Source organism: Mustela nigripes, chromosome 11 (genome assembly GCF_022355385.1).
Source record: "Mustela nigripes isolate SB6536 chromosome 11, MUSNIG.SB6536, whole genome shotgun sequence".
Lineage (NCBI taxonomy): Eukaryota > Metazoa > Chordata > Mammalia > Carnivora > Mustelidae > Mustela > Mustela nigripes.
In genome coordinates, this window is record NC_081567.1 from 32,250,022 (window position 1) to 32,265,980 (window position 15,959).

The window sequence follows — 15,959 nt, forward strand, 5'->3', positions numbered from 1 at the left end:
CTCTATGCCTACTTGTGATCTCTGTCAAATAAATAAATAAAAATCTTTAAAAATCAAATCAAATCAAATCTATGCTGAGCCCAACACCACGGGTTCAGCTCTTTACTAATGTTATCTAAAGCATTCTACTGACTCCCAACACAAAGATCTGGGGAGAACCCCCAGAAACCCCTCGAGAACGAGTCACCATGGACAAGGCATCATGGAGAGATGCACTCCCCAAAGCAAACGGCCTCTGAAAACTCTAGAAAGGGTATGGAAAAGGCGTGCTTTTAAGCAGGGTCTCTCTACCTCAGCACTATGGCTCCTCTATCTCCATCCCCACCCCCCACCCCCACCCGGGGGCAGCTGTGACATCCCAAGGTGTCTCCAGACCTTGACAAATGTCCTGGAGCGTGGGAGGAGGGGCAGGGCACCGTCGCCCCCGGAGGAAATCTCCTTCTCTTAAGGAACAGTGGCAGGTCATCCCCTCCAAGGGGACCCACAGAACAGTTCCGGCAAAGCAGTTCCAACTCCAGCTCCTGCACTTGGTTTCTGGGGAACAGGGGCAAGTTTGATCAATGGGTCTGAAATCACATCATGGGGTCATGAGGGGGTTCCTGAGGGTACTCGCAGCCAGCACCCGGACCGCCAAGCACAGCCTAGACCCCCAGGACACAGAGCATGCGCCAACATGGAGCACGGGCCGGCGGAGGTCGGGACGCACAGAAGTCTGCATTCGGCTTGATTTTTACCCCCTGACCTATCCCAGCGTCCAGCGAGGGATAAACCAATCCTTATTCCCAGATGGCACCATATCTCCAGGCTCTGAAACCTCCCTGGAGCTTCCCGCTGCTTCGTACTCTTGCCAACAAATCACTGCCTTGAAAACTCCCGAGGAACACAACAGATGCCTGGATTCATGAAAATAACGTCAGCCTTGTCCGCGGCGTCTGGATCTCCCGTCCCCAAACAGGGATGGAGCAGTTTTAATGAGATTTTTGAGGGCTGGTGTATATACGGATCTCTCCCCACTTCCCAATTCTGTAAAATCCCAGTAGACATACGTCTTGATTAAAACCTTAATTACCCCCGGTTAGAAAGAACCCAAACCCCACGCTGGCTACCAAATTAAAATGACAGTGTTCACAAGAGCAGGATCGAGGTCTTGGGCCTAGATACCCCTCTGTGCAGATCAGGGCATGCATCTGGCGGCGTTTTAGAATCCTGACTCAGAACAGTGCTGTAAAGCTACAGTGAAATTCTTCATCAGCCTGACCTACTCCTTATTTTGAAAAGAAAAAAAAAAAGTACGACTCAAGTTTAGAAATTAAATTCGAGAGCTGGAGACTATTATATTTGTCCCTTAGCAGCTGTGTGGTCTCAGGCAAGTGACTTAGGCTCTCTGAGCTTCTGTTTTCTCATCCCTGGAGTGAGGACACCAGCGCCTCCCCAGGGTGGAGGGATGATTATGAAGAGTGAGAGGAACAGCTCCAGCCCACGGCACGGCACGGCGTCTGGCTCCAGGCCCATCCCAGGAGGGCCCAACAGGCAAGAGATGGTTGTCAGGCTGGGGCTGAAGGCTGTGCTGGGCAGACCTGCGTGGAGGAGCCGTCCCTTCCATGGCTGGCACAAGCCAAGTGCTCGGTGCCAGATGCTGTAGGCCGAAGCTAAATGAACAGGGCTGTCACTCCAGAGGTTGCTGCACATTTTGTCCTGCAAAGAAGCAACCCTAGGTATGCAGAAAGGACTCCTGGGACTCCTTTTCATGTGGAGATCTGGAGGTCTGGCCCCACTCGCTGTTCTAATTTCCTCATACAAGTCCTTCCCCTCCCTCTGCATTCTCCCATTTGGATCTGGTGTCTTTCTCATGTAGGCTTCTGCCTCAGAGCTGTTGCACATGCTGCTCCCACTACCCCCAAATGCTCTTCCCTTGCTTCCGATTCCTTAATTCCTATACAACTCATGACACACCTCCTCCAGGAAGCCTTCCCTGACCCGTCCCCTCTTCACACACTCTTAGACCCACAGGCCTCTCCCTCTTATGGCACCACCCCATTGCCATGGCATCTGTTTCTATAGTTATTTGGTTCATGTCTGGCTGCTTACAGGACCGCAGAACTCTTTATGTTGTGCTTGTACTTAAAACCATATCCCCAACATTACACTATCTGGGAGCACATTAGGCCCTCAGTACATTTTTGTTTAAATGTTAGTATCAGTCTCTTTATTTTTTTTTAAAGATTTTATTTATTTATTTATTTATTTATTTGAAAGACAGAGAGAGATCACAAGTAGGCAGAGAGGCAGGCAGAGAGAGAGGAGGAAGCGGGCTCCCCGCTGAGCAGAGAGCCCGATGCGGGGCTCAATCCCATGACCCTGAGATCATGACCTGAGCCGAGGGCAGATGCTTAACCCACTGAGCCACCCAGGTGCCCCAGTAGCATTCTCTTTAGAAGGCATCTGGCACGTTCCATCATATTCCAGTGCTACTGTGGTTAAGACGACATGACAAGGAGGTCAAAGACAAACACCAATACAACAGAACTGAGAACAGAAGAGACTACGGCAAAGCGGTGGTGATATTGGGTCAATTAGATTATCTCTAGGGAAAGAAAAATTCGTCATGATCCTCCCTAATGCAGGACATAAACATCAACCCCAGGTGGTAACAGATCTGAAAGGTAAAACGCAAAGGCTTAAAAACAAAAACAAACAAACAAAAAACACACCAAGGCTTTTAGGAGGGGGCACTGTGGATGACCTTAGGTTACTGAAATAGGACACAAAAACCATTAACCATAAAAGAAAAGATTAATAAGGTGAGCCATAAAAAATTAAAAATTCCAATCACCAGAAGTCACCAGGAAAATGGGAATCACACCACAGGACAGGAGCTATTTGGAAAACACACAACTGCCAAAGGGATTATTATCAAGCGTGACAAAGACTCCTACAAAGCAGTTAGAAAAAAACCCCAGACAATTTAAAAGAAACATGGACAAAAGATCTGAATGGACGCTTCATAAAAGAGCAAATCCAAACGACCAAGAAACACATAGAAGGGACGATCAAATTCAGTGAGTAAGTAGGGAATTTTTTTTATTTTTTTGTTTTTTTTTTTAAAGATTTTATTTATTTATTTGACAGACAGAGATCCCGAGTAGGCAGAGAGGCAGGCAGAGAGAGAGGGGGAAGCAGGCTCCCCGCTGAGCAGAGAGCCCGATGTGGGACTCAATCCCAGGCCCCTGGGATCATGACTTGAACCGAAGGCAGAGGCTTTAACCCACTGAGCCACCCAGGTTCCCCAGTAGGGAAGTTTTAAAAACCACTACACACCCACCAGAATGGCTCAAATGACAAAATACAATAGCAAGTCCAGGTATCGGAGCTGGATGGGATATGCAGCAGACTGGAAGTCTCATGCAATGGCTGGTGGAGGCCGAAATCGGGCAGACACTTTGTGCTCATGGCAGCACTATGTGTAACCAGCCTTGCTGTGGATCCCATCGTGTTTCCTCCTTCATAGAGCGAAGCCCCACCCCTCAGCGTGATGGTATTTGGAGATGGGGCGCTTGGGAGATAGGTGGGTTGGGATGAGGTGGCGCTAGTGGAGCTGTCATGGTGGGATTAGTGTCATTGTAGGGAGGAGAGACACCGGGGTGCTGTCTCTGCCCTGTGGGGACACAGTGAGAAGATGGCCAGGATGAGAGCCCTTGCCGGAACCGGACGGGGCTGGCACCCTAATCGTGGACCTTCAGCTTCCGGAACTATGTATTTTGTCATGGCGCCGGGGCAGATGAAGACAGGTCTCAAACCGCGAACAACGCAAATGCAGCCGTGGGGAAGATAAGGGAAATGAGGGCCCGTGCACACCCTGACAACCTGCCAACAGTGAAAACGAATGGACAAAACTCTCGGGCGTAGCCTGGATAAATCCCAGATGTCCCGGCATGCGGGAGAAGCTAGACGCAGTGGAAAAAAACCGACAGAACTAATCTGTCATGAAGCATGCCTCCCCAGGTAGTACATATACAAGAGCGCTAGGCCAGGGCAAGGACAGACTCTGGGAGAGAATGGAAGGGCTTCCCTGCGGCTAGAATCATGCTTACAAAGGGCAGAAGGAGCCTGCTGTTTCCGGCTCCCGGAGGGCAGTCTGCTCCCTGACTCGGCTGCATTTATAGGACCGCTAGCTCCGCGAGAAAAGACTGAGTCGTTCTTTTCCGTTTTGTGTATGTTTCCATATGCATGTTATATTTAATAAGAAAAAGGTTTCCAGAAAGGATTTGGGGGAAAAAAAAAACCCTACACAACATAGCTTTTGATGCAGCAATTCCACTTCTAGGAATTTATGCTCCGGAAATATTTGCATGTGTGTGAAATAACTATGCACATCGCTGTCTGTTGCTGCCTCCTCCGGGATGGCAAGATACTGGGAACGATGCGGAGCCTGTCGACAGGGGCTGGTGGGATAAGTAAGTAGTAGCCGACAGCACGGAATTTTCTGCAGCCATGGAAAAGGGTAACAAGAGCCCCGTGCAATATATTAAGGATAAAAAAAAAACCAAAGTGTGAGGGGCACCTGGGTGGCTCACTCTTGATTTCAGCTCAGGTTGTGATCTCAGGGTCTTGGGATTGAGCTCAGAGGGGAGTCTGGTTAAGATTCTCTGTCTCCCCTCTGCTCCTCCTCCCCTAACAAAACAAAACGAAAACGAAAAAAGAAAAAACCCAAAGTGCAAAACAGTGATCCCTTTTAAAATAGTGGAGCTGCCTCGAGGGAAAGGAAGAGACCCAGGAGATGTGCATAAAGGAGGGAAATTTACTTTTCTTTTCTTTGTAAGTTCTACTGTTGGAGTATTTTACTGCGTGCTACCTGGCCTATTCAGAAAATAAATTATCACTTAAAAACAGAGTAAGTACATATAGAGTGGACAGATAAAGGCATGGGAAGGGAAGGAGCCAGATTCTGACTCTAGCCCTCGGAGGTCACACATTTGAAGATGGGTTTTGGAGCCAGGCAGGTCTCGGGTCAAGTCCAGTTTCTGGGCCTTCCTACCTCGGACCTTTGCCAAGGAATTTAAAACCCTCTGATTCGGGACGCCTGGGTGGCTCAGTTGGTTAAGCAGCTGCCTTCGGCTCAGGTCATGATCCCAGTGTCCTGGGATCGAGTCCCACATCGGGCTCCTTGCTCCGCAGGGAGCCTGCTTCTCCCTCTGACTCTGCCTTCCACTCTGTCTGCCTGTGCTCGCTCTCACTCTCTCTCTCTTACAAATAAATAAATAAAAATTTAAAAAAAAAAAAAAAAAAAAACCCTCTGATTCTGCCTTCATCCACACGAGGACCTTCCCATCTGGGTACTGAAAGCGTCAAATGAGATCATCCAAACAGAGCCTGGTGTCTGGCAGGTAGAAAGTATTCAGCCACGTTCACCCTGACCTTCCTACCCGGTAACCGCCAATACGTTGTTCATTGTGGCCATTTTACAGATGAGGAAACTGAGGTCCAGAAGTCACCATCTCCAGCGCCTCCAGGAAGCCCACAACAGACGTGACCTTTCCCTTGAGCCCACAGGAACAACGAAGAAACAGACCCCAACCCATACTCCCGGCAGGCCCTCGACTGTGCCCCGTGAGGCGGGGCACTCGGCTGAAAGAGATCAATGACTACTAATAATCCGAGCTCTTTGTGAGCTTCAGACTTTCCTCTGCCTACTGCTGGTCTTACTCAGCATTTCTGACTTTTTAATTCTGCTTTCTCATTTGCCACAGCAGCTGGTCAAGGGATAGGACGTTATTATTCCCGATGACTGAGAAGTAAACGGAGCTCAGATGGAGGGTTGGGGGATGGGGACGATGGACACAGTGGCACCCGTGTGGCTCAGGGTCAGGCCCGGGGCCTCGGAGTCCGTATGCCTGGGTCGCTCCGTAGACATGGTGTTGTTACTCTGAGAGCCAGGGCAAGTCTGCCACCTCTGCAGTTTGACCAGTCTTTCCTTCAGGGACATGACCAAATATACCCCTTAGAACAGCCCTAGCCATAGCCCTAAAATCCACTGAATCCTAGGCAAACACAAACAGCCACTATTTATGAGTCCTTGCATCAGGGTAGGCAGAGTCCAGGGTCTTCAGAACATTTCCCCTCTCCCTCTAGCTTGTGGTTACTCTGAGATCCTAGCTCTGAATCCTTCCCACACCTTGTCCCCAGAGCAGAACATCTACGTCCTTGTACGTGCCGCTCTCATGTGAGCCCTGCTTTTGGTCCCTGGGAGGACTGTGCACTTAGGGCTGGGGCAGGATGCCAGGCTCGCAAACCCCACGTGCAGGCGGTAATTTGCACAAGCGCTCCTTGCCTTGGTGTGCTCATTTCCAGCCCGTCCCCAGAAGGGCGCTCAGCCTGCAAAGCCAGCAGAGAGCTATTTACAGCTCTGGGCAAGGAGAGGGGAGGCAGGCTCTGTTCCCACACAGGAACAGCCCTCCCGAGGTGGCTTGCTCTTTTGGCTGCTTGGAAGAGGCTGTTCGGCCAATCCTGTCTCCAGAGGAGTTTTGAGGTCCTAAAAGCTTTTGCTGAAAGGCCAGGGATCTGCCCCAAGGGTTGCCTGGTTCCCTCAGGGAACTCGTGCTCAGAGGCTAATGGGAGAAGGTGTCCCTAGGCTCCCTCCAGTAGAGCTACTAATGGGTTCTAGAGATCTAGGCAGAGGACGGATCTGTAGGCCTGTCAAAACCATGGACAGCTCTAGCTACTCTACTACCACTCTAGGTCAGAAATGGACAAACCGTGGTGGAGGGCTGGTGGTGGGGGAAGACATCCGGTCCACTGGCCCATCTATGTAAATAAAGTTTTATTAGAACACAGCCTTGCTCATTCATTAGACTGTCTCTGGCTGCTCGTGGTACAGGTAAGTAGTTGTGATTGTTAACTGTATGGCCTGCAAAGGCTCAAGTCCTTACTATCTGGCCCTTTACAGAAGACATGTGCCAAGCCTTACTTGAGGTGATGTCCCTGTCATCTTGTCTTTTATCAGGCTTCTCTGATCCACCTATAGTTGGAGTCTGCTCTCCACCCAGCTTCCGGAAGGATCTTTCTTTGGTGCTAATCAAATCAGGTCACCTCCTTGCTTAAAACCCTTGCACGGTTCCCTACTGGTCTCTGCGTCAAGTCCACACACTATCATCAGTCACCTGGGTGTCCACGACCTGGCCCTCCTGCAGCTTCCCCTCTCCTCATTCACTCACCCTGTGCTCACTGAAAGCCTCCACCATCCTCTAAACACTGGTTTTATGGGGGGAGGGGGGGAACTGTGTCTTAATGGAATATTATGCATTATCTACATACAATACAAACTTTCTGGTTATCTGGTTCTAGCCTTGTTCGTTATCTTTGAGCTATTTTTTTCCAATTCTTTGTAAGTTGTAGCAAACTGATAGACGAGCAAATTCTGTGTGTCCGATCATTTTCCGCTTCCATTTGCAATTCATCTCAACACACCTTTCCTCCATACACAATTTAGTTGACTTCGCCTTTGAACTGGTTCTAACATCTACTTGGGCCCCTCACTGAGTGAGCTTAACACAATCCTAATCCAGTGCTTCTGTGTCTGCATAGGAGTCATGATTTTACTCTTTTTTAATCTGAAGACTTCTTCCTTTTTTTAAAGATTTTATTTATTTGACAGAGAGAGCGCATGCGCATGCACAGAAGCAGGGACAGTGGCCAGCAAAGGGAGAGGGAGAAGCAGGCTCCCTGCTGAGTGGAGAGCCAGACATGGGACTCAATCCTAGGACCCTGGGATCATGACCCGAGCCCAAGGCACACAAGATGCTTAACCAACTGAGCCACCTGATACCCCTGAAGATTTGTCTTTTTTACAATTTTCAGTGATGTCTCTGAGGCTCTGCTCAAATTCTCTCTGTTTCTCAGTCTCTCTGAGACTATCTGTCTTGCCATTTCTGCCTGCAATTTCTTCCCTAGCATCCCCAGGGTTTCTCTGAGTTCCAGACTCTAAGTTCTCCCAGCCTCCCCAGGATGCATCTCGCTGAACGGCAGATGTTCTGGTCTGTCTCCCCACAGTCAGCCTAGAAGAACCTCTGGTGTAGCAGCTGGGTCTCTATCTCTCCCTCGTCACGCAAACACACACCCCTAGTACTCTGCAGGACACACGGAAGTTGTGCAACTAAAGGCCACAGTAATGAGTGAATGGACTTTGGGTGATGGGACCACTCACCAGGACAGAAGCCACTAAGGGCAAGACCTTGCTGTCTTCACTCAATACCAAATACACAATGCCAGCGTCTGGTGTCTGTGGAGTACCCAATAAAAACTTGTTGAGTAAATGAAAGCATACCACTCAATTTGTTTCTTGGCTTGCTTTTCTTTTACTTTTAAAGATTTTATTTGAAAGAGCAAGTGAGTGCACAAGTAGGGAGGGGGCAGAGGGAGAGAGAGAAGCCAGCTCCCCATGGAGCAAAGAATCCAGTGTGGGGGCTGGATCCTGGAACCCTGAGATCATGACCTGAGCTGAAAGCAGATGCTTAACCGACTGAGTCACCCAGGCTCTTGGCCTACTTTTAAGTCATCTCCCATTTTTTCCCCTGCTTTGGAAGAGCAAGCCCAGCCACTTCTGAATGCCACCCTCCCGAGCCATGCTGTGTCACCACGGTGGCCCATCAACCCCTCAGGGTCCTGCTCCCCTCGAGGGAATGGATGGCAATCTCCGTTCTGCTTCATAATCATCTTGTGACCTTGAGCAAGGCCCTGCTCCTCTGGACCTCTGTTTTCTCACAGGTCAAGCCTTTGGTTCAGACATTCCAAGAGATAAAGTGCATGAGGCAAAGACAGGAACGACCAGAAATGCCCGTGATGTTCCAGCCGGACCTCATTTATACTGTATCAAGCGCTGCCAGTGTAGCTCACTGGCAAAGCTAAGCAAGGCCTCGCTCTGAGTTGTGGGGGTGACAAAGATATCTTAGGACAAGATTTCCAAACTTGAATGTGACCACGAATGCCAGCTCCCACCCTTTACCGCCAAACTGGGTCACTATTAAATTGCAGATTTACATTCTGTAGGCCTCTGTAGGGTCCAGTAGTCTGCATTTCTTTTCTTTGTGTGTGTGTGTTTTTTTAAGATTTACTTATTTATTTTAGAGAGAGAGTGAGCGAGCAGGAGGAGGGGCAGAGGGAGAGAGAGAGAATTTCAAGCAGACTCCCCACCGAGTACAGAGCCCCCCTCAGGGCTTAATCCCTGAGGTCAGGACCTGAGCTGAAACCAAGAGTTGGTCACCTAAACAATTGAGCCACCCAGGCACCCCCAACTGTCTGAATTTCTAATGAGTATCCAGATGCTGTGATGCTACGGGGCACTGTAACACATTCCCAGAAGTGAGGAGCTAGGACACAGTGGGTCCCAGCTTTGAAGAAATTCTCAATGTGGCCACGGAACAGATTTCCAGCACACTGCCAATAGTCCAAGGTAATTAGCACGAGCGCCTAAGTGGGAGGAGTTGGCAGTTAAGTCTACAGACCCCTGAGAAAGGACAGGTTGGCGAGGTGGGGGATTCGGGTACAGGGTTCTCAAAGAACATGGAAACCAGGTTGGGAGTGTTCTGCCAGGCCAGTGACTCTAATGAATCTGGTGGTGAGGCCCACCAATCTGTGAGTTAACAAGCCCTCCAGGGCTTCTTATACTCAAGCGTGAGAACCTCTATGCTAGGAGGAGAGAAAGGATAGAATATTGCAGTTTGAAGAACACTGTTTTGTTTTCCCATAGTAGAATTTCAGGCACATGTCTGGGCGTTGTAAATTGTATTCATCTATTCATTTGTCCATTTACACACTCAACCATCCCTTTATCTAACCAACAAAGTGGTTGTGTCCGTGCATCCATCCATCTATCCATCCACCCATCCAATCACCCACCCAACATCCAAGTATGTCCTGAAGGTCCACCATGAACCCTCTTATGCACAAGAGACAGGACTGAAATTGTAGATATACACACCTATCTTAGCCTCTAAACCAGTGGTTCTCTACCAGAGACAAGTCTGCCCCCATGGGACATTTGGTGATGTCTGGAGACGTTTTTGGTTGTCCAAATATGGGGGGTGGGAGTGTGCTACTGGCTTTTAGTGGGATAGGCATCAGGGATGATGCTAAACATCCTAACACGCGCAGGATAGTCCCCAGAGTTAGTAGGGTTGAGGTTGAGAAACTTTGCTCTAAACTGGGAGCCCCTTGGGGGCAGTAACTATTATAGTCACCTTGGTATCCCAAGGTCACAAGACAGCCTGACCCACAGGAGCTGAGCAAATGCCTCCATGCAAGAGGAAATGGCAATACAACACACAGTAATGTATATAAAAAGTTCTTAAAACTCAACCACAAGGGGAACCTGGGTGGCTCAGTCAGTTGAGTGTCTGACTCTCGACTTTGACTCAGGTCATGGTCTTAGGGTTGTGGGACCAAGCCCCACATAGTGGAGTCTGCTGGGATTCTCTCCTTCTCCCTCTGCCCCCACATGCACCAGCTCTCTAAATAAATAAATAGAATATTAAAAACAACAACAACAACAATAAAACCCCAACCACAAAAGACAACTCAAAAATGAGCAAGGGACTTAAATAGATGTTTCTCTCAAGAAAGTACACCAATGGCCAACAAGCACACGAGGAGACGCTCCATGTCACTAGGGAACTGCAAATCGAAACCACAACGAGATACCACTTCACACCTGCTGGAACGGCGGTTACAGTAATAATAATAATAATAATAATAATTGGAAAACAGCAAGCGTTGGTAAGGATGCGGAAAAATTGGAACCTTCGCACGCTGCTGGTGGGAACGTAAAATGGTGCCGTTTGGCAGTTCCTCAACAGGTTGAACAAAGAGTTACCATGTGACTGATCATGTGACCTGACTGGTTCATGCCTGGACATACAGCCAAAAGAAAGGAAACCCAAACTGCCTTTAAACCAAAACATGTGGGGCACCTGGGTGGCTCAATGGGTTAAAGCCTCTGCCTTCGGCTCAGGTCATGATCTCAGAGTCCTGGGATTGAGACCCTCATCAGGCTCTCTGCTCAGTGGGGAGCCTGCTTCCTCCTCTCTCTCTGCCTGCCTCTCTACCTACTTGTGATCTCTGTCAAATAAATAAATAAAATCTTTAAAAACAAATAAAACCCAAAACTTGCAGGTACGTGTTCGTAGCAGCAGAGAACACCAGGTGTTGGAACATTGTTCGGTGAATTCCCTCAGGGAGATACTCAAGCCGGCTCGGTGATGAGCAGGTCCTATTACTGCCCGCTTCCCACCTCTTTCCTTTCTGCTTTCCACTATTAACCCCTTTCCAAAGTTGGGGAAATAAGATGCTGAGAAGTGTAGTGGTCCCGTGACACGGTCATGCTGGCAGGAGCCCCGTTCAGTTGTGGGCGCTGTGACCCCAGAGCCCACTGGAATGCTGACGAGTTCCCTAGAGCCAGGGCAGAAGTTCAGCCTGGGACAGGGAAGCCTCAGATTCCTCTCTCGTGGCTTCCGAACTCTCGGGAAGTACAGAGGCCCAAGTTTCAGCCACTGAGACTGCTGGCATGGCACTTCCCCAGAGAGATGGACAGGTCCAGGCAGGAATGTGCGGTCCGCAGACCTCACCTGCACCCAGTATGCTGACCCTGGGAACAGCGGTGGGGCTCCTCCTGTGGGCTGGGGTCCCATGGCCATACCTCTTGGCAGAGTGACTCAGAGCAAGTCTGTCAACCTCTGGGTGCTGTGCTTTGCTCATCTGTAATGCACGGGAAGCCGGCTGGAGGGTTCCTCCCCTTCGTCTTCCCCCGTGTGTATATTCTTACATATACATCTCTCTCTTTTTTTTTTTTTTTTAAGATTTTATTTATTTATTTGACAGACAGAGATCACAAGTAGGCAGAGAGGCAGGCAGAGAGACAGAGAGAGAGGGAAGCAGGCTTCCTGCGGAGCAGAGAGCCCAATGCGGGGCTCGATCCCAGGACCCTGGGATCATGACCTGAGCCAAAGGCATAGGTTTTAACCCACTGAGCCACCCAGGCGTCCCTACATGCCTCTTTTGTGCCCCTTTCTTGCCTGACTAATTCTCCTACGCATTCACATGTATCTTTTTTTTATACTGTATATATTAATTCTGCAACTTTATTGTTTTCACTAAACGTCTCGGGGAACTTTCCAGGTCAGGAATGTACATCTCCCTCATTTTTCTAAAAAGACTGCTCATTTCCCCGTGTGAACGCACTGGGCTGTAGCCCCTCCCCGTGCTGGTGCTGCAAAGTTCTGCAGTAAACGTTCCTGTGTTCGCCGAGCTACATGCACGAGTGAGCACTGCTCCAGGAGAGTCCTAGCGGTGGGAGGGCAGTGCGAGTTCTGGAAAAGAAGGCCAGAGGACCTTCTGAAGAAGGCTCCAGAACCAGGTTATTTCTGAAACTGCTGCTGGCATGAACATTTCTTTGACCTCTAGCAGGGAAGGGGGTAATGCCCTTAGGCAGGCCATTTCACCCCTTTGAGCCTTAGTTTGCTCATCTGTGAAATGGGAGGCCGGGTCAATGCACAGTAAAGTTGTGTTGTATGTGAAGGACTGAGATCGCTGTTAATGCGGAGAGGCTCAGCGGCTAGACACCACCCCCTCCATCATGCAGGAAGCAGAACAAGGAGGCCCAAGAAGGAGAAGCATCAAGGATATGCAAAACACGTGCGTTAGGCCAGCAGTTCTCAGTGGGAGAGGCGGGTGTCATTCTGTCCCCCAGAGGACGTCTGCCAATGCCTGGAGACAGTTTAGTTGGCATAGCCAGACAGGCTCGTACTGGCATCTAGTAACGAGGGGCCAGAATGGAACTCAACTCCCTCAGTGCACAGGATGGCCTCCAAGACAGAGAATTATTCCGCCCCCAATGTCCATACTGCCAAGGATAAGAAGGCCTGCTCTGCGGCTCTCTCTTATCTGATGCCTGCCCCCCAACAAACCTCATTCAAAGATGAGGGAAGTGAGCCCCAGAGAGGGAATGGCCTGCCTGAGGCTCCCCAGCCATACACTCTTGGCTCATCGGACCACCGCGGTCTGCGGTCCTAAAAGCACAAAGGTTTTATGACTTTGCACTTGAAATCACAATCATTGCTCCCACCCATTTGTTGCAGAGGCTACACACTTTACGAGGATTAACTCGTTTTATGTAGATAAGGTTAAAAATCTCTTCAAGATCACACACTAAGTAGCAGATCTGGGCTCTAGACCCAGATAAGAGGAGTCCAGGGACCGATCTCTTGACCCCTATGCACTCCAGCCCCCATCATGCTCTGAACTTTGACCTTGGCAGCTTGCACAGGGCTCCCTCCTCTAAACTGGAGCATAACTGCCAGCCCTTTAGCTGGAGGCAGGGGGAAGCCCCTGCCTCAAGACCCTCCCATCTGCAGGGACCTGGTCACTGTTGCCCAGCTGGGTGGTTCTGGAGCCCTGCGGCCAGTTTCAGCTCTGGCCCCATTCAGTGCCTCAGGAACAAAAGCTGTGCTCTGAACAGGGGTATGAGATAGCTGCAGGGACAGGAGGGAAGGGGCCTGTGCAAAGTTCCCGGAGCAAACCCAGCTACACAACTGAGGCCCCGGCTGCAGTCTTGGGCACCAGCACATTGCAACCCATCTCATCCACCATCCTCGGTCGATTTGGCTTTTGGCAAGTGTCAGTGCGGTGGAGGGCTCAGCATAAAGCTCCCATGGGGTAAGCAGTTAAGTGCAGACCCCCAGGAGTGGATTCTACAAGGTGGTCTGCTGGCGGGGGGCAGTGCTGCATTTCAGCTCTGCCCCCTCTAAGCTGCGCAACATTCTCGGAGCCTCTATACAACCTCTGACAAGTGGAGAGGTCAATCCCAGCAGTCCCAGCTGTAAATGTGAGGACCGGAGCTCCTGTCCTGGATGCCAGTACCCCACAATCCTGGGAGAGACTGTGACTAGCTTTGCAACCCACTGGCCGGATGACCTTGAGCAAGTATCTTCCCCTTTCTGCCTCTGTTCGCTCAACCTTCAAAAGAAGGGGCAGGATCTTCAATCTAGAAGCCCTCTAGAAGTCCTTTAATCCAGAAGCTTAGAACTCCAGTCTTACCTCTCCCCGGGGCTGACCTCTTTGAGCATCCAGGACACGCATTTCTCCATACCTCATGTCCCAGGTGCAGCTCTAAAGAGCAAGGCAAAGCTCCTTGCCTTTCTCGTTCCTGTCCTCCACGCTTGCCTGCCGGAGAAGAGCTGTTCCGCCCCCCCCTGAAGTCACCAACACCCTGACCCTTAGCCCAGCAAAGCCAACACTCTCTCCAGCCAGTGGATGGTTCCTGTAGCATCTACCTGCTTTGGCCAAGTGCCCAGGGAATTCTACTGAGCAGTGCCCACTGGAGCTGTGGGTAAAGGGGCAAGCTGGGGTCTTCCTCTCTGCATGTGACACTCCCTTCTCCAGGGGAGAGGTTGGACTGCCTCAGGGGAGAATATCCTGAACACCAGCCCTTTGTGTGAGGGGAGTGGGGGGGGGGTCCCTGGTGGTCCTACTGCCTCAGAGGCCATCTCTGCAGTCAGAGTTCAGAGGGCAGTAGAAGGATCCTCCCTAGGCTCAGGATCTTGGCTTTAAGGGCTTCATTCTTATCAAACCTCCTCTGGACTCATCTCTGGCCAGGGCGGGAGAAGAAAGGTGAGATGGAATTAGGTGCAGCAGTGAGGTGTGGGAGTCTAGTCGGTAAGGATGGGATTTGGGAAAGGCAGGGGGAGTGGGTGTAGAGTGCTAGTGAGAGGCTGTCTCTTGAAAGGGTTAGAGAGAGGTGGAGTGAGGTGGGTGACTCCGTCCTGATGGGTGGCCAGACCCTTGTCCTATTGCTGAGTATGAAAGTCCCTGGCCTTACATTTGTTGGAGGAAGACGGTACCCTCCCCAATGTGCTTTAACGGGGTGGTGTTTGCCGCAAGCATTTCTCTGTAAAGGGTGGGAAGGGGGTCTTGGGTGGGGTGGGGGAGGGGAACGGAATCATCATTTATCTGAAGACAAATCCCAGAGTCCAGATGCTGAGGTGGGGTAGGCAGGGAGATCCCTATTGGGTTTGAGGGTGACATGCAGAGTCTCTGCCCTGAGATTTCCCTGTCTTGAGGAAGGGCTTATTTCCCAGAACATCTGGGGGCTTTCATTTTCCCTGGAGGGAGGATACTGTTATCTGTGATCTATCTATCTAAGACCCTTATCATTCCGAAGCATGGGTGGGAGAAGAGATCCAAACTTAGTTTCTGAGGGAGGCGGAAGGTGCGTCCGTCTCCGAAGAGATTGAGGGGGGGGGGGGGCGCCTAGATACGTGCGGAGGTTGGACCCCACTTTGGGAGGGTACATTCCATTCCAAGGGGTAAATTAGGGAGCGGAATCCTATCTCTAGAACCTGGGGCTAGGACTGAAAGAGCCCATTTCTGATGGGAAAAGAGGCTGTTCTGCTCTCTGGATGGTGAGAGACCCTCTCTTTTTGGGGGAGGGGACCCGCGTCTCCAGTGGATGAGGGCCCCGATTCTGGAGGAAGACGCCCCGTTTTTGCTCCCTGGATGCATGGCCAAAGGACCCGTCTCGCGTGGACGGGCCCGCCCCCACGCTACCCGGCGCGGTGCGCTTACCTCAAGGCCCGGGCTCGGGTCTGCGGACTCGGATCTGCGGGGCTCCGACTTGAGGTCCCTGCGCTCTGAGCTCCGGGTGCGTCCAGTCTCTGCCCCACTTCCCCCAGCGACTCGCGGGGTTTCCTGGCTCCGCCGAGCCGCGCCAGCCAATCAGCGCTGCCGGCCCCGGCCCTCGTTCGCGCCGCAGCCAATGAACGTGCCCGCCACGGGCCACCGCCCCCGGGGGGGAGGGGGAAGGCAGGGCGGGGGCAGAGTCCGGCCTCCGGGGGCGAAGGAGCCGGGGGCCTGGAGGAGGGACCGCGAGGGCCGGGAGCGAGGGTTAGGGCTGGGGAGGAGGAGGCTGAGGACCC

At 51.0% G+C, this 15,959-nt stretch overlaps 1 protein-coding gene across 2 annotated transcripts in view; it reads right to left on the reverse strand.

Moving 5' to 3' along the window:
- The window catches only part of ABAT (4-aminobutyrate aminotransferase), an 80,042-nt gene extending 64,319 nt beyond the window's left edge, over window positions 1-15,723 (reverse strand). For both annotated transcript variants that reach the window (XM_059415341.1, XM_059415342.1), the window contains exon 1: window positions 15,610-15,723. The gene's annotated coding sequence lies outside the window, so the exon portion shown is untranslated. The remainder of the gene's footprint in view (window positions 1-15,609) is intronic.
- Window positions 15,724-15,959: the final 236 nt, after the last annotated feature.